Here is a 23407-nt window from a genome sequence, read left to right as displayed (position 1 = left end):
ACTAGAGATCAAATTTATACTGGTGCTTATGGGTTAAGGTTACAAGAACAAACTGATAACAGCAATTTAAACACAAAACGCTCGGTTTGCAGTTAGAACTCATATTTTGATATCAGAATTTATATCATTCATGAAACCACTTCAGTAGCCTAATGGTAGAGCACCCGCTTCGAGTATGGAAGGTCACGGGTTCGATCCCTGGCCGCGTCATACCAAAGACGTAAAAATGGTACGTGTAGCTTCATCGGCTTGGTGTTCAACATAAAGAGGATAGTGCTAGGACAGGTCAGCTCGGTGTCAGTATAATGTGACTGGTTAGGATATCATGTCACTTGCCTACGGCGTGATATTCCAGTAAAGCTGCACTATAAAATTGGGCACTGCGTTCACTGCTACAAGTAGTCACCTTTATTTTTATGACTGAAAACTGTTAAAAAAGAGTTACGCCCGAATACACACACATAAAACAATTTCTGAATATATTAAAACAACCTCATTGTGCATTCTTAAAAAAGATAAAACAGTGATTTTCTTGAACAAAAGGAAGTAGTGATTTTATTGAAGAAAAGAAAAAGTAATGATCTATAGGGTTTTGTCCTACAATGAAGTATTTCTGCACGCAATCGCATTTTATCCCTTTCAATTCATATCAATTAAGGTTACGAAACATGCTATTCAACTAATTAAAAAAAACGCATCAGACATTATCGGCATGATAAGATAACTGTGACAACTGATTTGAAAGTGAAACAAAAATTGATATGTAAACGCTTATCAAGCTGTTCTCTTGGAAATGAAGGTATTCCTAATCATGTGCACGAGACGCAAACGTTATATTTTTATTACTATCAATACTAATACATTATCGCTTGTTTATTGCCAGCGAATACACGATTATGCACAAAAGGCTTTTTGTTCGCCAAAAGCGAACAATTCAACATTCTCGATCCTGTTTCGCGATATGATTGAAGTCTTACACTAGTCGTTTGATAATTTACTAATAAATCAGATTGAAAACCCCCAGAGAGTTATGTTTCTTTGCCTTTAGCTATATGTATTTAGTTCTGCCATCGGCGGCTCAGAGCGTTGGCAATAACTTACCATAAGACATGTACACGATCGTCAAGTCACATTTCACCAAACTTACACTGAAGTTTGATGTAATGAGAAAACTGTTTGTATGTTGCTTACAAACAGATGAAATCTCCAGCCATTTCCCGATATGTTTCTGGTTATATAATTAAAAGAAATACAACCGTGCTTCGAGGAGACTGACTTAAACAAAGTAAGCTAACGTACGAAGACAACCCCCCCCCCCCCCCCCATAAACATTGTAAAACAACACAAGAGTGTATAAGAATATTATTTCTTGAAGAGATCTCGTTAAAATGTTATTCATGTTTTGAGAGTACCTTTAAGTTAATATTCCACCAATACCTTTTAATTTTTCATCGGAAAAATTAGTAGAATTTTACCTTGATTTTGTGATTAATATGAAATACACAATAAATTTGTCTCAGGATTTTGAGCTTAAAAACAAACAATTTTTGCTTTTTCTAAGGGACACGCGTTTTCAATCCTTGCTTCAGAAGATATCGCAGTTGGCTTAATCACTGTATAACTACAATCAAAATGCTGTGAAATCATTAATTTTCATGTTCATATTACATCCCGACGAACTAATAAAATTGTTCATCATTTTATCTTCTTAAGTTGAAAACCATGAGTTATTTCTACCCTCAAAAAATAGCCGTTTCTGGAATTAAAAACGCGACATTTCATGTCCACGAAATTAAATGATTTACATTAATTCATTAATTCTACAGCACGAACAAGTTCTTATGAATAGTTTGACATAATAATAAAACGAAAGTTATCAAATTAACTTTCTTAGTCTCTTTGCTTGGAATGTAGGAAGTATAGTATGAACATGAGACTTTTCCAAACGGTTCCTGCATGAAAAAAATAATTATCTATATTTATTATTTACTTGACTTAGAAAGACAAAAAAGTTCATATTGTATAAACAAAATCGGAGTGACACTAGCAACGATAAATTGAGAAATTTAACGATCTAACATGTTTTCAAAAATTAAACAAAATACAGCATAAAGAGCGTTTTGCAATTGCTGTATTTTTCACGACTGTAAAGATCCAAATTAACTCGACATGACTGTGTACTGTTTGTTGAATGAAATTTTACCTTAAATTAGAAACTGTTTTTTTTTTTTATCGGAAGGCGAATCACAATTTAAAGGGAAGGTATTTTGGCTACTCCATCTAGATGTCGTAAAGATCTATGGTCTGATATTCATGATTCTTTTTCAGATATATACGGATATACCAAATCGCTTTAAATACATTTGTAAGAATCGAATGTAAGTTTTGTGCTTTTAGATAGATATTAACCAAAATGGGGCTTTGGTTATTTTTGTCAAAGAATCATCAGCGGGAAAAAAGTAATAAATTCAGTTCTTAAATATGTACAGCTTTTACTTTTACATGTAGTGGAAAATATACTAGCTGATAACAAAAAGAATTGAGACTTACCTTCATGATGTAAAGTAAAATCATAAAATTACAGATAAAGTTCTCTATGAAATAATTCAATATCATGGTAATAATAAAAGCAAAGCAAATAACTATCAAAGAATAGTTAATCCGCAAAGCTATATATTTGCGCCCATTCAATCCAAATTGATCTACTGGGATATTATATGTGGCACTGTTTATTTCCACGAGAGATGAACTATTTTACTTTCCCAATTTCGTCCGAAGTTGATACAAGCTTGAGATGTTTTCGCACATTCAAGTAACTTGGAAGGGGAAACAGTATTTGCTATATCAATTTCTTCAAGTGGCATTACCGTATTTGTTTAACGTGCTGGACATATGAATTAAGAAACATATTTCTATAACAGGGAAATCATCAACAGTTATAACAGTCAAGAGGAAATATCTAAACAGATACCATAAACATTAGAAATGGCCTTTAAAAGGACTTTGTTCCATTCCTTTCATTCATTCTGTTTCCTTACCTTAATATCATTTGATATTTATTTAGTTTTAGAAAAAATTCTTCACATTATGAAAATATATCTACGACAGTATCATATGTGCTGTAATATTTACATAAAAACAGGTCAAAATATTGGAATTACATCTACACATGTGCAGTAAAGGTAGTTTAATGACAGATTATCAAATTATCACCATATGATAACATTCTCACTGTCAGCCTATACCAAATTCAACTTCTATATCTAGCTTGCATTTTATTTACAATTCAAGTACGTTGTAACTTCAAAGTCTTTTATTCATCGTGTTTGCTTTTTGACCACTGTTTTATTAACGTATACTGAAACAGATTAGATTATTAATTATAATGTTATAGATTATTATAAAGAACAGATTGAAATAGTAGAGATAGAGTTTTATTTTTCCAGCCGAACATAAACTGCTACAATCAAATAAATCTTTGGCTGTTGTTACTGACTCGTCGATTTCAACATTGTTTGTGATAACAATATTTTAACCAAACAACGAAAAATAAATACCTTAACTAAAATAATACCGCGTACCATTTTTTGTTGAGTTTAACGTCGCATCGCCACAATTACGGGTCATATGGCGACTTTTCAGCTTTGATGGTGGAGGAAACCCCATGCACTAAAATAATAACAGTATTTCATTTGCCTTTCCATCCACTCTTTTATATAACTTATCTTAGACAATACTGCTTGTAGCATGTATTAGGTCTAGATAGGTTTATGCAGTTTATCTTTATTTTAAAATAAGTGTGAACTATCATGGACAAACACTGCTGCTTTAATATGCGCCAGATTAGCCGTACAAATGTGTATATGTTATACAGTTTCGTAGCTACCTGCCAGCCTGAAATAAAAAGGCCTGTACATGTTTTTTAAAATTTTAATTGATCATATTTGTAATTTCGCAAGGTGGAAAACTTTAATAAGGCAGCATGTCCCAAACCAACCTCATTTGTCCCTGCATATCAATTTGCGATTGGCTTAATTCCTTGTACAGTATTAAATTCAAAATAACGTAAATATGTGAAACATATTATATAAGATGCCTAAAGAAACTAACCAGATTTTCTTTAAAAATACCAAACTGAGTCTATCTCAAAGAACATAACTCATCCTTGTAATGACCCACAGTGTTTGATAGAACAAATAGTTCGTCAGTGACAATATTTTAAACGAATCACTGTTGGATGTATTGGATCTCACAGAATGTACTCAAATGTCTAAATAATTTTGCTGCAAATTTTGGACAAAGGAGGTCATATTAAAAACACAACGTACTTATTGACAGTAGTAAATTATCTCATGCCCCATTCCACAGGACAGTTATAGAGACTTCAGACGTCAGCGGAACGCTATTCATGATAATTTCAATCCCTATATTTTAAACAATTATTACAACTACTAATATTTATTTGGTATTCGCCTGCTTACGCAGATTATAAAAGTAAGATTCCTATATCATACAAGGAGAAAACCATGTTCATGGAATGCAACATATGTGCACAATAAACAAATAAAGAAAAACACATTGACAAAGTAAAACATTAAACAACGAGGACAAAACCAGCAAGAAAAGAACAAAGTAGTGCATCGTATTAGAACGCTAAGTAAAAAAAACATCTGTGAATAAAACCTGTTAATGGTGCACCACACGGTTAAGTCTGGCCAAAAGATGACGCAATTTATAATTAGTATGTTAACACTATGTCAACGCAGGCAGGAAATAAATTACGTATCTAAATTTATATTGTATTAAATATACATGAAGTACTATTTTCCAAAACAAGTTGCTAAGGTTTTATTTGATATATTAAGACATATGAAGTATCATTCATCACATTCCCATGAATTATCAACACTTCATTTCCCTGTTGTTTTTGTCACGACTTTTAATCTCTTTTGCCTCTCACGCAGAGAAATTACCTGATTTTCTGAACACACTTGATAGTTTGCTTTTTGAACACACTTGCTTGGGAAGTTTTTAAGAATATAATTAATCCAAAAATTGATGACATGGTCTGTACTGAACAACCGTTTTGTAAAGAATCAAACCTGAAGAAATTACAGTTATGGGCTGGTTGAAAAAAAAACGATGGAAGCTGGGATAATTATTTATAGTTGGATAAAACATGTTAGGTGAAAACCACGTCTGCTGAATAATTTAGAAATAGGAAGAGAAAATATGCTTGCAAAACATGCAATAAATAGAAATTCTTTTAAACTTTTTAACATGACCTTCAGTGACACAAAATACTACTTACAAAGCCAGCAGATATCATCATGATAAATATTTGTATTAATTTAAAACAAGATTTGTACAAAATAACAGTATAACACTACACACAGGTGATATAAAATGACGTTTTATAAATGTTGCATTTTAAAGCATTTTACATTAAGTATATATTTTTCAAAAAAATAATTATATGTTTTTAAATGCAACATAAATTTTCCTGAGAGATCTTATAAGATTTACACTTTTTGCTGCCTTAAGGTTTTAAGAAAAGGAAAAAAGCAGTGTATGACAAAAGAAGATTTTTCAATGCATGAATATCGCAAATTTTTCATATAGTTTTGTTGTATACCAATTTGGAGTCACAAAATTATTTCTATCAATATTGATAATTTTGTTTTCATAAAATCTATAAAAAGATCCTTTAGAAGCAAAGAATGCAACCAAGCAGAATAATAGCAGACTCGGTTTGATCTTTCATGCCATAGTATTATACAACTTTCGTCTCAGTTAAAATGAGACATAATGGAAATTAATCTGGAAAAATCATTTTATATTGACAGATTACCAAAACACTTAGAAAGTGTTCAACTGAAGAATCAGTCCATGTTTTGTTTGGTAGCTCATTTCTCTAATACCAATATCCAAGAAATCCTAGATTATAAAGATAAATCAAAAGATACTTCTCGGTCATATGTTGCAATCGTTAATCCTCCAACTTTAATTAGAGCTTGACATCATTTTCGTAACAGAACATTGGTTATTTGTCAAAGCGGCATTAGTTAATACGCTCCGTTTCAATAGGTTTAGAATTTTCTAGTAATTTAGGATGCCAGAGTAATCACTCAATCCTCACAAAAATCAAAAGAGCTTAAGGGCAGACAAATAACATAATGTTAATATTAAAATAGACAGACCATATGCTGAGTGTGCAATATGAAAGGTTAATCTATCAGTTCCAGACCCAGGTTGATTCAAACAGTTAACTTGTCGATGACAATCGATATCATATTCAGAGTAAGAGTTGTCTCAGAGGTGTTACAGAAAGCTAGTGCCATTCCAATTCACCCCGAAAACCTGCCGTTTCCACTGTCATATTTACTATAACGCCACTCGTGCGCAATGTTTCTTTAAGTGAACTGGAAATGGCGAATGTATTCAGCACACCTAGTCTTTAAGTAGATCAATTCTAGTGCTTGTATCACAAAGAAATTACAGAAATAATAAGCTAGTTATCATAATTAAGTTAAGAGATCGAATGCTTGATTTTTCTAGTATACAGGGACATCAGAATGAAAGGAGCTTCAATAATAATGATAACTAGTATGTAAATATTCCGTATAGTATATATAAATTATTGTTGTTCCGTTTATCCTGTATTTCTAACTTTAAACTGTACCAGATAAATTTGATCAATATCCGCAGTTAAAAACATTTCATTCACTCCATTTCCTGAAAGTATTTTTCAGTCTGGTGAACATTTTGACATTTATTTGAAAATAAACATCTTCTCAGAAAATTTATTTGAATCTTTTTGTTTTACCTGACAGCCATTTATCTAATCAAATACACATCCACGTTTAGAAGATTGATTTAGAAGGTCAATTATTTTACTGATGAGGTAATCAAATTCTTTATTAAGTCTTTTAAGCAATTTAACTTTCTTAAGAACAAGAACGGAGGGGCCCGTGGCCGTGAGGAAGCCATCCATTAGGCTTACGGAAAGTCGGTGGTTCTACCCAGATGTCTTCCCGTGATGAAAAAATGCATGGAGAACCACCTAGGATCTTCCTCTACCATCAAAGCTGGGAAGTCGCCAAATGACCTATAATTGTGTCGGTGCGACATAAAACCCAACAAAAACAAAGCACAAATTAACAAAATGGTAAGTTAAATGAGAAAACATAATTGAAAAATCTAATTTCAGTATACAATCTATCAATTTACATTAACTGCGTTTGTAAACAGGGAAACGTTTTGATTTTGTTTTAACACACACACGTTTTATCGTAGCCTCTGTTTGTGTATATATCTGAAATACAAGAGCAAACAGATATAACAGCAAATAAAATTTACATAACAATAATTAGGTTAAAACGTACACACTGCCTTTCCAAATATCATTTAACTGCCGAAATCACAATTGCATGTAATTACAATAGAAGTTGATGGTAAAAATAAAGGTAGGTAACATTGTTTATTATAACACTATTCTCAATTTAGAACTGATGTTTTCAATGTATAATATTTTTGTCTTTTTTTGTAGTGAATGTTAACAAAAGAAAAACGCTATTAACAGCGGTTTCTAAGTGCAAACATAAGCGTACACAAAAAGCTATGTGTTCGACACAATTGTATAGTTTTATAAATTTTGTCATATTTTGCGATGTGACCGAAGTCGTAAGATCTTGGGTCACGGTAATTTTCCAAATGTATTTGGAAAGATTATCAAACGTTTTATTAAAAGAGGTTACGACCCAACTGTTTTGAGACATACCGCATGTTTAGTGTTCAACCCGTTTACAGTTGGACACTACGCTTCCCTCTTTGATTGCGTCTGACATGAGGGGGAGGACTCTATGATGAGAAGTTTTTAAATCCTACCAGGACTGAACTGTTTTGATATTTGTCTTCTGGCCTGTTTCGTCGGGCCCTTAATGGTGTTTCTCTTGTTGCTCTGTCTTCTGAAAAGGCATTGAGTACATACGTTTTTTGGTTCTTAAGGTTCTTATATATTTATACACGAGCATTTTTGTGTTTTACATGCCATGCCTTTTTGTTTCCATTACGTGTGTAAGAGATTCATCTGGAGGGGATTACTTTTATTTACACTGTCCCATGTCTTTGGAACATGGTGGGAGGTAAGAGTGAGGTTAGGTGCACCATAAACCGGTTTAAGTTCCCCAGTGGTGTTTTTGCCACTGACCGTTCCAAGGCGGTGCCCCACTGTGTTCCTTTGTTTGTTCGTTTCGTCTTGTGTGTTGGCTTTGTGCGCGTGTGTGTTGTTCGTTTTGTCCTTATGTGTTGGCTTTGGGTGTGTGTGCGTGTGCGTGTGTATGTGTGTGTGGTGCGCGCGTCTGCGTGCTGGGGGTTTCGTTTTGGGGAGGCTGCGTTTTTGGTGCGTGGCATTCCCTGTTTGATGTTTGATATTTTTCTTTGTTTTTTTTTGGCGTCAAAGAGTAATAAGATAAAATTCGTTTGAGTGGTACTTCACTTAGAAAAGTTTAGATTTTGCTCTTAATTATATTTTTCCATTTTATGTATTACCTGATGGCAATACATAATGCAATTAAGTTTACTTGCCGATTTGTCCGCAGCTCTTTCTTAAAATGAATTTACGAACAATTTTAAAAGTATGGTTCAAATAAACAACATGTAGAAGCACAGAAACAGAATGTCGTTGTTAGTCTTCAATTTACGACTCTTTTGAAGGTTTTCAAGGACTTTTCAGATTTTTCTATTCAGATCCTTTTTCAATTTAATATATGTTGGAACAAGTCTCAAAACTTAGACGTCTTATGTAATTATTTTATAACATTTGCATGTAGTGTACGGAAATGCACTCACTGAGACTAACCCCGCAATCTGTTACTTGACAAAGTTCAGGTTAAAACGGGCACATACATTCAGTTCAATTTATTTTCAATAATAATGCATAAACAGTTTCAATATGAAATAGTACACATATGTATCTTAGAAAGGAAAGGGTCAATACGACAGCGGTTGGATAAGGTAATCGACGGTTGACGGAAAACCGTTAGACATCGAGGTAGGTAATAAATTAAATATTTTAATATATATAATGAATCCTAAGATGTGAAATTTGGAACCAATCTTAAAGCTTATGATAGAAACCTGTGAGCTCACATTTGCGTCTTTATTTTTGTAATATTACCACGTTTGACAAAGTTAAATAGATTTTGACTCTGGAATTAGACAGTTTGCTCGTAATTTGTCGATATATTTTAAATCTGAGCACAAATTGTGGCGTTCTTTTCACAAAAGAAGACCAGTTCCATATGAATCAATCCTTACCCTACACTACCGTTAATGAAGTATGAACCCTATATCGCGTACTTTCTGAGAGTGGGGCATGTTAGTATGGATAAGACTACGGCTGTCATTGATAAGTACGAAAGCAAATGTTAAAAAGAATTGATAAGTACGTCAGCGGTTCACTTTACATAAAGTTCAAGTGCATTTTTTATCAGTTTGATGGTTGCAGAACTCTATATGGCTACGTTAACACGCCCGTCACGTCCGCTATCCTATAAAAAAAGATCCAGTAAACAAGTCTATGGTCAAACGTGCTGAAAAAAGTAACTACCTCATACCTCAAAGCTATTTACCAGAAAGGACAAACATCTGACCGAAATATTTTCATCGAAACTTCGAAAGAATTAAAAAGAATTTAGGTTCGGGGCAATTTTTTAGTGTACGTAGGAAAACCAAGGAATATTTAACTAATATGTGTAGATTCAATAAATATATTATTCATTCTCCGTGAGTAACATTAGTGCTTAGCGGACTTCATCGATTTATATTAAAGCTAAGTATATTTGTTTATTTATATTCAACTGACAACTTATAATACTTCGAAAAGGAATTTAAAATGGACTTAATGTACAGAAATTAGATACTGATAACCTTATCCAGCCTTGCTGATAACCGTATCCAAATATTTTAAAGACTGCCGTAGTCTTATCCATACTAACATGCCCCGCTGTCAGAAAGTACGCGAAATAGGGTTCATACTTCATAAACGGTAGTCCAATACAGCTACCATGGGTAGGGTAATGATCGATTCATATGGAAATGTTCTCCTTTTGTGAACATAATGTCAAACGTGGTAATATTACAAAAATAAAGACGCCAAAGTGAGGTCGCAGGTTGGTATTATAAAACTGGTTCTAAGTTTCACATCTTAGGATTCATTATATATTTTAAAGTATTTAATTTATTACCTACCTCGATGTCTAACGGTTTTCCGTCAGCCGTCGATTACCTTATCCAACCGCTGCCGTATTATTTGCTTACACGGGGTGATGACATTACGCCTTGTTTGTTTACCTTCAAAGATAAATTACGTCGACAGGCGGACCAAGAAACATATATGTAATAATTAACCGATGATTGGGTTGACAGCAAATATGCCGACATACTGAATATGCTAATCAGCCATGAAAAGTATGTATGCATTATATGCATTACAACAAATTTTGAAAATGCCAACAAGTCATCAAGTCATTAATGTTTGGAAATATAACTTTGGGTTGACCTTAGTATTTATCATTATTGAATACCTTTTGATTCCATTGTCTTGAAGGTAGCATGACAAAAATGTTCGTAACTAAAATAGTGAACACATACATACATTAGCATCTTTACTACATGGCTTTTCGCATTCATCACTTCTAGTACGTTCTTAGTTGTGCTGTTGTCATTCATTTCATTAACTCTCCTGGCTTTGACCACACCTTTGATATTATTGATTTATTAAAATGAATTTACAAACATATATAAAGAACCAGTACTTTTCTAATTCTGTTTCAATTAAATACTAGAATTATAGTAGAAACAAAACCCCCAATAGTTACAAACAAAACATCAAATACAATTTAGGCGGTTGTCATTGGTTGATACTTACTTTGCAAAAAGAAATACAAAACAAAAAGATTCATACACTTCACTAACAACTATTTTGAAATTCATGTACAATACGCGTTTCTCAAACTTTTAAACATCCGTTACGAAAGAATGATTATGCAGCATTGTGTAAACACACAGTTGCATTCCAAATTTATCTATATGTTCAAGTATTATTATATCCTTTCACCTAATAATCAAGCAAAAGACAAATTGTGTGACAAAATATGATGATGAGTTCTTCATCCATTTCCTGGAAAAATAAATAATTAGCGAGCTTTTTTATCCGCTTCGAAAGCACCTGTCATGTACATGGAGCACTTGAACTGTTTTAACTTGCATACCATTAAATGGAAATAAAAGTCATATAATATAATTTAAAAACAAAAAACTTAAAAGTCTTCTTTTATCTATAATCAAAGATTAGTCAACTTATTTCGTTATACAAAATACGGTAATATCCTATACAATAGATAGGGCTTGTTTTTTTTGTTTTTTTTTTTGAGCTCGCTTTTCATGAGTACTTCAATTACATCAGGCAACAAGTTAACCAGATCAATGCTGTATGATTTCGTACAAGTGTGTATATGTTTTTGTGCATGACAATGATAGATTTCATTTTGCAGGGAAGTTCAGCGCATAAAAAGAACAGCACACTTTAAAACTGCCAAAGTAAACGCTCCGAGTAAAGTAATATCCAATAAGTCAAATGTTTCGTTTTGAGTAACGGTATATTCTGTTTAAAATATCAAAACCATAGTAAAAGAACATTGAATTCATATTTGGTTTCAATGACCAGTTCATTTAAGCAAATATCTGCACTGTAAACATATAATTATTAACTTACAGAAGTTATATATATATATATATTTGAATAAAATTCAGTTCTTTATAGATATTAGAACAGTTGGCGGAATTTCTTCACGTTATGTAAATTTCAATCTATCAAATCCATGCGAAGGAAAACTAACTGTTACTCACCCTAAATATGTATTTTAGTAACAAACGCATTCTATATATATATTTCTAATAGTACCACAAATATACAGTGTCAACGTATTTCTTTTATGCATTTGCAAATTTACTAAACCACGGTGTCATTTATCCTATTATCTATTAGTCCGTATTTGATGCTGACTTAATAGTTACATGAATACAATACGAAAGATAGCCATGTCCGCTCGTGGATATCATCTGTGAGAGAAGGGGAGTTAATTAAGAAAGGAAGCTTATTTAATGGTCATGTACTTCCAATTATTCCCAGCTATCAATTTAAAATCTATGATTAATAGTTGAAAATGTTCAGACAGAAATGAAATGCATTATTTATAACAGTTGAAATAAGGATCAGCCTATTCAGCAGAGGGTTTTAATTGTGGCACTCATTATAACCATAAACATCTATATTTCCTTAAATAGCAAACATTATAATGACGTAAATAATTATCAATTACAGTTGTATTATTTCTTTTCTTCAATACTGACAGTGAAGTTTTATGCATTCCCGGACTGTTCAAGCAATTAACAAAACATCTTGTCTAGACAATGCTTACACATTAATCGTCATAATAACAAGTACACGCTTAAAATATATGTAGTCCCCATATAAATAAAATGTATTAAACAACTGATGGTGTATATTTGCGCAAGTTGATACACTTTACTAGTCAATAAATGATACATAGGAAATTGCTGCATCAAGCATTGGATAAGATACTGCTTATAGAGATTTAAACATTAAGACGTCAACCAATATTTTTCCTTGTTACCTATATATTTAGGGTTAGGCAATACATCCACATATTTTCAAAAATAGTATCGACAGGCACATGTTTGCAATCCCTACCTTATTATTACTGGAAGTATGGTATGAATAATTCTAGTACAACGATGATACGCAAGAAAAGACACATAAATTGAATATGATAGATAAATCTATGCTTAGGGAATAACCAATTCAAAAAAGATCAAAATACAATTATTCGCAAAAGAGATAATATTTATCAAATCATAAATTTATTATCTTTGTCTATGAAATGCGTACTTTGAAATTAAACTCCGCGCATGTTTTACCCTTACTTTTTCCTGACTCAAATACTGCTATTATTTTTCGGACGGACTTAACATTAAAGACATTAAGGAGGTCAAAGGTGTAAAGTTCAGATATGAAACTTTGTTACAGCGTCTTCTTTCGTACTTATGGTATAGTGAAGTTCTCACAATTATAGGATCATCTCTCAATCATGTTCTTTTTTGTATTCTTTTTCATTTTATCGCAACTTTAGATGTGTCAGTCTACTAGGCATATCGTTAGCTGACTGTTATCACTTACTTACTTAGGCCCTATCAACATTATCTTTCCCTCTAATTTCTAATTTTAGGGTTCTGGTTTGCAGGGGGGTGGGGTGGGGTGCGGGGCGGGAGGGGATGGAAGTGGTATTCAGAACTGGTTAAACACATACAACATATGAACATTTTAAAATTTGATATTGAAGGCGTTTACATTTATATGAGTTTGATGGTGCCTGCTACTGTATAACGGTATTAAAGGTAGTGTTACAGTTGAAAATGTAAAGATAGTTTTCGTGTTTTAATGTTCATATTTTGGTGAGAACTGTTTAATGTACGTTCTCTACTCGAAAGTAGGGTACAAATGGACACGAGCATTTATCTTCACCTGTTGGCTTATTTTCGAACCTTACTTACTGATACGGTAATAATATGTAGATCGCGGCATGTCGGACTTGTTTCTGAACCATTTGTTTCGAAGCATATAGTCAGTAAATGATTCAGAAGGTCGATTCAGGTAAATTGCATTATGCGTGATTACAATATTATCTGTATAAAAAGGTCGTATTTTTCAATATCAGATTGCCCATATGTAAGAATATTCAAACAGATTTGATTACATTGATAATATGATGAGTAAAATCAATATATATATATTTATTGCTCGATACATTTCTTACTGCGAAACAGACACACATTTAACAAAGGTTAAAACTGAAAGCGTACAAATACCTGTATTGAAGCCTTGAATTACAATCAAGCATATCTTTAATATTATCTGTACTTGCACAAACTATTCTTGACGATGCAGCTTTATATAATGATGACAGTAAAGTCAGTTTATCTTTAAAATTTAAACCCGTGCGTACAAACCATTTATCAGGTAGAGCCATGGTGCCAGATATAATCAAAGAAATTTGACATATACAGTTTATTAACCATTTTATTATGTTTATCTCTGAGGAATTTATGAGTATTTTCTTTATTTATGTAATAAAGGAGCTATGATTAGTGAAACAGCACAACAGATTGCCATCAACGAATAATGACTTACCTTTGTATTTCAAATATCATATTATTTAAGCAAATAGTTCCTGGTGCAAAGACGTTAGAAATGAATTTAAAAGCAGTGCGGTACGAATAGTTCAAGAACTTTCAAATCAAATGTGTATCAAAGAATTGTCAGTTCATAAAGATATCTTGTATATTTGAGACCATTTATTCCAAAGTGATCCGCTGGGAAATTATTTCTAGTTATATTTGTCCACAAGAGACGAATTTCTTTAGTTTTCCTATGTATCAAAGGCCGATATCAAGATTTGGTTTTGTTAAAGTTATTGGGTGATGCTGCATACAATGGTTAGGGAAACAGTATTTGTTCCATCAATGTCTCCAAGTGACTTTCAGCGTACAAAGTATTGAGAGTGTCCTTTATGTATTCTAGGAACTGGCTTCACAGACAATAATAATTGAAGAAGCTACAAGTTGCCGATAAAAGGTTTCGTCCTACCAACGTTTTTACTCCTAGTTGATATATAGTAAAGAAGAAAATATTGAAAATATGTAGAATATAGTCATTAAACATATACACTAAACAACAGTCAATGATATAATGGAATAGAATTTCGAATATTTAAAAAATGAAATGATTTTTTTCGGTGTTCATGCGAAATGAACGACAGAATAGGATCGGCAAATCTATGAATCGCGCTTTGCCGATCCTATTCTGTCGTTCATTTCGCATGAACACCGAAAAAAAAAGTTTCATTTCTCATATTAAGATAATATTTCCTTTCCATTTGTAAACAAGATAATGTTGTAAATTGCATATATTTTGCGGCATTTAACATAAAAATCAGCTTCCCGGCTATTCTGTTCACCAGTCGGAACAACTGCGACGTCATCTAAGGAACGTTCTCCCTGACTATACGCGGACATCGTCAAAACAGCGATCGGTTATCACTAAGCAGCGATGACATAACTTTCGCGCCTTTCCTTTTGCTGTTCATACGAAATGAACGTCATAATTTTCAATGGAAAAGAATAGGGCGAATGTAAATATAATGACATAAAACATATTTTGACTTCTATCGGGTTTGACCATTCACAATGACTGCAAAGATTCTCGAATATGTATAAAGAGACTTTTAGTCTTTATATGTAAATAGTTGCCCCTTGCGCTGCCCATGTACAGTAATCAAATCGCGAGCACACTCTTCTAGAATGTTTTTATATGTAAATAGTTGTCTCTTGCGGCTGCGCATGTACAGTATTTCAATCAAATCGTGAGTACACTCTTCTAGAATGAGGAGATGATGATGATGAAAGAAAAACATATTTTAAAGATTAAACCTTTTGCTTACACAGGAATGGTGTATACATTGTATGACTGTGTCATGTTCTCCAAAGTTTAAAGGTTTTTCTTACATTTTATTAACCATCTTCATAACAGCCCTTAAGTGCGGTGTGATGGCGTAAAACAGGGTAACACGTTCTAGGATATTCTGTTGTTTTTATATTTCCGGTCATTTGGGATCATTGAGTGTATTTAATCTGTAAGTATAACTAAGTACCGCTTAAGCCGATGCTACGGGGAGTGATGTAGTGACATTCTTATAGATTGTATTAACTATAAGAATGACAGTCAATCGTTTAATCAAGTTAACAGCAAGACCAAAAGGTCCAATGTATAACAAATATTTAATGAACTATATAGTGTTAACACCTTTTTCCATATTATCAAAGAACAAATGTTATAATATTAAATAATTTCTTCAAAGACAGATACACTTTTCTGAAATTACTTCACAGATAGATTCACATACAAATCTTTATGTGAAAATCTTTTAAAAACAAGATTTCAAAACCACGTGTTTTGTTTTGGCATCCATTTATCTTACTGGAAGACGGAGGAGATTACAGACATTGAGGTAATTCTCCAGAATTTTATTAATCGGTGGCACTGAAATCCTAAATTCGTTTTCTAGCAAAAATGCCACCACAAGATGCAATGTCAGCTAAATATTCAGTTTAGTGATGAAAATAAAATAGAAACAATTTTCCCCATAAATATATATTAATCTTTGTCATTAGTGATTTTTAAGTTTTGATATCATAAAGTACAAATAGAACAATATCGAATACTAGCCAGTATTTCGGTACGAAAAGAGTAACTAGGCTACTAATAAATGAGCCAAACTGCATGTTTATAGGTGCACGTAATCAAATAAACATATTTTTTAAGCTGTAATAAGGTACGCCTTTAAGGGCTGTGTGGTGGCTGTAAAAAAGTGTCCCCGTACTTGGACTCAGTACTGTTATACTTCTGGTACTTTTGGACAATAAATATTTTCAAAAATTGTAAAATAAATAAAGGGCTATTTAACATGCTTAACAGCGTCCCTAAGTAAAATCACACATATAAACAGTAGGAGTTTTGTTTGTTTACGTTTTTTGTCCAGTAATCATGATATATCTGACGTATGTTTTGAAGTAAAAAAATCGTTTAATCATAAAAATCATGTAGCACTTAATTCTCAAAAAGTATATATCATGAAATATTCGAAAGACGCAATACCTTACTATCATTATATTATCTTATTGTTGATTAAATTGCAGAAAAATTTTATCTGATAAAATAACCTTACTATCATTATATTATCTTATTGTTGATTAGATTGCAGATCTGAATAATTTTATCTAATCAAATAACCTTTATTTATGTTTGTAATTCTTTGGCGATTACAATGCATCAAGTAACATATTACCACGAGAATAGCGCTTAAGGTAAACAATCCGAGCAATACGAATGGTTAGAAAATCGTTATGAAGCCACTGATCATAACAAGGAGACATTATTAAGCCATTGACCGTTACAGAAATACATTACGAAGCCACTGACCATTGCAGAAAGTCATAATGTAGCATGATTAGCGTTTTAGGTAAACAAACAGAAAATGCTAATGGTAAGAGAATTGTTATGAAGCAACTGATCATAACAGATAGTCATTATTAAGCCATTGGCTATCAGAAAGAGCCATTATGGAAAATCCTTAAGAAGTCACTGACCATTACAGAGAATAATTATGAATCCACTGACCACAGAGCTTTACATTGAGTCACTGACCGTAACAGAGAGTCATTACCTCACTGACTGGTACAGAGATACATTATGAAGCCACAGACCATTACAGAGAGTCATTATGAAGCCAATGACCATCACAGAGAGTAATTACGAAGTCACTGACCGTTACAGAGAGTCATTATGAAGCCACTGACCCTTACAGAGAGTCATTATGGAGCCAATGACCATTACAGTGAGTCATTATGAAGCCACTGACCGTTACAGAGAGTCATTATGAAGTCATTGAGCACTGAAGCCACTGACCATCAAAGAGAGTCATTATGAAGTCACTAACCATTAAAGAGAGTAATTATGAAGCCACTGACCATCATAGAGAGTCATTATGAAGCCACTGACCGTAAGAGTGTGTCATTATGAAGCCACTGGCCGTTACAGAGAGTCATTATGAAGCCAATGACCATCCCAGAGAGTCATAATGAAGCCACTGACCGTTACAGAGAGTCATTATGAAGCCACTGACCGTTACAGAGAGTCATAATGAAGCCAGTGACCATTACAGTGAGTCATTATGAAGCTACTGACCATTACAGAGAGTTATAATGAAGCCACTGACCGTTACAGAGAGTCATTATGAAGCCATTGACCGTTACAGAGAGTCATTATGAAACAACTGACCATTACAGTGAGTCATTATGAAGCTACTGACCATTACAGAGAGTCATAATGAAGTCACTGACCATTACAGAGAGTCATAATGAAGCCTTTGACCGTTACAGAGAGTCATTATAAAGTCACTGACCATCACAGAGAGTCATAATGAAGCCACTGACCGTTACAGAGAGTCATTATGAAGCCAATGACTATCACAGAGAGTCATAATGAAGCCACTGACCGTAACAGAGAGTCATATTGAAGCCACTGACTGTTATAGATAGTCATTATGAAGCAACTGACCATTACAGAGAGTCATTATGAAGCCAATGACCATCACAGAGAGTCATAATGAAGCCACTGACCGTTACAGAGAGTCATTATGAAGCCACTGACTGTATGAATCATATGAAGCACGACATTACAGAAGTCATTATGAAGCATGACCATACAGAGAGTATATGAAGCCTGACCGTACAGAGAGTCATTATAACACTGACCTTACAGAGAGTCATTATGAAGCACTGACCATTACAGAGAGTCATTATGAAGTCAATGACCATCACAGAGAGTCATAATGAAGCCACTGACCCTTACAGAGAGTCATTATGAAGCCACTGACCCTTACAGAGAGTCATAATGAAGCCAATGACCATTACAGTGAGTCATTATGAAGCCACTGACCCTTACAGAGAGTCATTATGAAGCTACTGACCATTACAGAGAGTCATTATGAAGTCAATGACCATCACAGAGAGTCATAATGAAGTCACTGACCGTTACAGAGAGTCATTATGAAGCCACTGACCGTTACAGAGAGTCATTATGAAGCTACTGACCATTACAGTGAGTCATTATGAAGCTACTCACCATTACAGAGAGTCATTATGAAGTCACTGACCATTGAAGCCACTGACCATCAAAGAGAGTCATTATGAAGTCACTAACCATTGCAGAGAGTCATTATGAAGCTACTGACCTTTAGAGTGTGTCATTATGAAGCCACTGACCGTTACAGAGAGTCATTATGAAGCCACTCAACGTCACAGAGAGTCATTACGAAGCCGCTGACCGTTACAGGGAGTCATTATGAAGCCGCTGACCGTTACAGTGAGGCATTATGAAGCCACTGACCATTAAGCCACTGACCATCACAGAGATACATTATGAAGAAATACTTAACTGCATATTTGGGAACAAATTAAAACTTCTCCAAGCTCAAATTGGCCTAGTTTGAAATGAAACAATTTCCAGTTCACGTATATAATTATTATACAGTTTGACAAATGGGTGAAAATTTTCAACATATAAATTTCCACCAAATTTGGCATGACACAGTTTTCTGCATTATTTTAAACACGTTGCAACCGTTTACTACCTTCTGCACAATATATTTGGTTCTTTGTAAAAATCTTATGTTAATAAAATTGTTCCACTAGTCACTTTCAGGGTACGTTTTTAAAATTTATTTTTGAGATAAATTATTTTTCGCCTAAAATCTGTTGGTTAGTCCCAATCACTTACTTTTACAATGAATATGAACATATTTTTAATCTATCAAATATTATTACAATTAATCATAATTGTTTAAACTATGATTCTTGCCTAAGTATTTAATTATATTATTATTGTATTCTGTACAAATATAGATCTTTCTCTACTCCTTTATCTCACATTTATTTTATATGCTACAGTTAAATATGTTGTCTGATATGATATAAGGCACCTATAGTTCTATTCAATTAACGTTTTAGCAACAGATGTCAGATTGAATTTAGAATAATCAGATATGATAAAATGGTTTACATGTATTTTGTTGTATATTTCAAAAATTAGAAGAAATAGAAATTAATACAAAAAATCGTTAACGATTCAGATGTCTAAAACGAAATGAAATATATTGTTATGATTTTTCAATTTAATTGAAAAATTATAACAATATATTTCATTTCGTTTTAAACATAATAATATTAAATACAATTAACTTACCATTTTGAATTTTCTCCACTTTATACAATCCAATTTCATAATTTCTTTTAAATGAAAGATAAGAGAGCATGCTCGAATCGCAGAGCTGCATACAAAAGTCTTACCAATATACCAATATAGTTAGAATTTCAATTCCATTCACTAAACAAATAATTACAAGCCACTGTCTGAACAAGATTGAATGAAAGTTGATAAAGCAGATGATTTTATATAGGTCTGAGCTTGGAAAGGATTTTACCAAGTGTGATCGCGGAGACATTGAAAACAATTAGTGAGGTTTCTACTCCGCGCTGTCCCAGGGCAATAAAAACACGTGTACAACACGAGCAGAGTTAACTCTTATGCAAATCCTTTGCTGATGTATGTTTACAAATGTAGAACTAAAATACCGTTTACCGTAACCTTACTGAACAGTTTAACTTACAAAGATTTGCTTTCGAATTTTAATGCTTGCAGAAACGGGTAAAGCCTTTTCATTTATATTATCTAAATAATTTTTGCTTGTTTCTGTTTAGACACGCAGCAAAGAATGAACATACGTCGCTGGGGAAAGATTCTTTCATAGTTTGCGACCCTAACAAATCTTCCACAGAAGTCCCTAACTGTGTAAAAGATTTTTAACGAAATCAGGTTGTTGGAAAAAATATTCTTTTGCACTTCCAATCATTCTATAAAAACTATAGATTTGATAAAGTAAAGAAGACGCTTATCTCTATACAGGTAATTAACTTTCCACTTCAGAACAAGATTCAACTAACATGCACGTTGTTTCAATAAATATTTACTGCATTGTGTATATTATGTAAATCAAATGTTGTTGAAAAAAACTGACGAGATTCCGTAGAAAATTTTTTAAATAAACTAAAACGCATTTGAATGGATATATCATTTTATCAGTACGGACCAAATGTTGATATATTAAATGTAATAGTATCTAATAACGACTTACTCACTCTGATTAATTTCTGGTCACGAGACATAAACATGCAAAGCGTTTCAATATTAGCCCGTAACCTAAGGCTCCCAAAGGTCTGCTGAAAACTGACATTTACTGCATTCAATCTTGCAAAATTCATTCATCATTCCTTCTACTTGCTTTAATTCGAAGTTAAGTGTTAAAATAGTCACATTACAGTAATATGTAAATGCAGAATAAGAAAATATTGAAATCATTCCCAGATGACTATGTGATTGACTTTACTGCGAGAGTCATTAGAACAGGCACCAATAAAACAGACTACTTGATTATTTTAAACTCCTCCAATAATTTCTTATCAATTTGCGTCATTCATGCATAAGCTCATTGGCATTATTTTACTGATTAAGGCATCAATGAAACGTATATATTTGTTTTCTCTAGAGAAATTTTAGACTCATACTTTAATCAAAAGTCATTTTGCCCAATTTTATTAGAGTAATATATAAACGCGGTGGGTTCTATCACGTGCAATTAATAGTTTTTGTAATTTCTGCTAGTATCTTCAAATGTCATCGCGCAATATAAGACGTTGCATAATGGAGACCGATAATACAGAAATTGAAAACGACAAAGTTTCTCTTTATCTCTATAGTACCAGGGAAAATAAATGCTATCAAACTGTCTATAAGTTATAGGATTGCAAGGAGAATATTATCATGTAGTGACCTAATATAGTTACTGAGACATAGCACAAAAGTTTATATAATACGAGGGTTGATCCAAAAGTAATGTCACTGCGTCCACGGTGCGCTTATTCATCTGAGTATAATACTAAAGATATATCAAAATGTACAAAATTTCAATTCTGATAATATGGCAAAATATTTATTTCCGGCATTTTTTTAAAGCACATTAATTATAAAAATACCAGTAACGCTATGTCGCCGCACGCTAAAATACTATTGGTTCATTAATAAAAGTGTCAAATGCATCCACTGATCTTTACCAAAATAACGCGCTTGAATCATATGAGATTTTTACAACGTGACATCACGTAATTCCTCCGTTTGCTGTTGAAATTTTATTGACGTCATCGCTCGCTGACAATATCTATGCAGTGTGAACGCTTGTTTATCCTGAGAGCAAATATGTCGATTTCTGACAAAACACCGAAGCGCGATGTACTGTGTTTTTGTTTTAAATTAGGAAAATCACCGTTAGAGACCATGCAGACGATGAATAACACAAATGGTCCCAAACCAGTGAACAGGAGACTAGTATACAGGTGGTATGAGCGTTTCAGAGACGGTGAAGAGTCACTATAGGATTGCCAGAGAACCGAAAGACCTGTGATTTTGGCGCCGTGTGATTTTGCGCTTTTTCCTCATCTGAAAGATAAATTCAAAGGGGTCTATTTCCAAGACCTTGATCATTTGAAAATATTTACAAAAATGTATTTTTATCTCTTTCAAAGGACTGATATGTTGCTGTTCACCGTAAAGGGGTGAACACACATGATATGAGCGCTGAATAGAAAATCAAGGACGATACTTTGAAAATGATGAATATTGATAGCAGTCAGTAAGAAACGTCGCCTCGGACGTCAATAACGTCAGTGACGTGCGGCGATCGCTGAAAGTATGCCTTTCGAATCCTCGTATAAAACCATATCTACCAAAACATGTAGTCATTTTCTCTTGAGAGCGTATGATTTTAATATAAACTAGTGATATAAACATAATTCTACGGATGTAGGTCTATATAATCACACAACACAAGAAAATTAACAATCTAATGTTTTCAAATATTTTTGAAACCGAGTTGGAAGTGAAAATAATATTGCCTATATATTTACAGATTTATTATCCATAAGCTTGAAATCAATCAAAATAAAGTCAGCACATCAAATTAAAACTTTCAAAGAAAAATTATCAGAATTAGAGATATTCATTAAGATCTATGAACATCTTAATAACCCATTGAATATAAATGACTGTAAAGTAAACAAATCTCTCTGGAAAACATACCAGGCCCAAATTACGCTATGTTTAATGTGACACTGCCTACGCGTGCAAACGTGCAATTTTTGAATGTGAAAGTCTCATGAGTATAACGCTCTCATAATGATTGAATTCGACCTTCTATAAAATACAATATAATAAGCCTAAAAGAAAGATAGGCCTAAACAGGCAACACACTGGCAACAAGCAGCCCGGTATCATTATAGGAAATATTTATCAATCTATGAACATCTTAATAACCCATTAAATATAAACGCCTATAATATACACATATCTCTTTTATAGGGAAAACGTACCTTGGAAAAAATACACTATGTTTAATGTAACACTGCTTACGCGTTAGTGTGAAATGTCTCGTTGGAAATTCCATATGAACAGCTAAATGGGGACATCATATGTTATATATAATGTTGATCCATAAATGAAAATCTGCATTTGACTCTATCTAGGTTTCTCTATAATTACTTTGAAGAATTTAAACACATGTCATAAATATAAATAATTTTAAAAGCACATGGGGAATTA

At 33.0% G+C, this 23407-nt stretch overlaps 1 protein-coding gene across 1 annotated transcript in view; it reads right to left on the bottom strand.

Annotated features, from left to right (window-relative positions):
- LOC123565066 (RYamide receptor-like) overlaps positions 1-20243 on the bottom strand; it is a 96197-nt gene extending 75954 nt beyond the window's left edge. Inside the window, exon 1 of the mRNA XM_045359075.2 lies at positions 19943-20243. The gene's annotated coding sequence lies outside the window, so the exon portion shown is untranslated. The remainder of the gene's footprint in view (positions 1-19942) is intronic.
- Between the last annotated feature and the right edge of the window lie 3164 nt (positions 20244-23407).

The sequence above is a fragment of the Mercenaria mercenaria genome, chromosome 2 (genome assembly GCF_021730395.1).
Source record: "Mercenaria mercenaria strain notata chromosome 2, MADL_Memer_1, whole genome shotgun sequence".
In the NCBI taxonomy this organism is placed as follows: domain Eukaryota; kingdom Metazoa; phylum Mollusca; class Bivalvia; order Venerida; family Veneridae; genus Mercenaria; species Mercenaria mercenaria.
The sequence above is the reverse complement of the archived record's forward strand: the minus strand, read 5'-3'. Positions and strand labels throughout refer to the sequence as shown.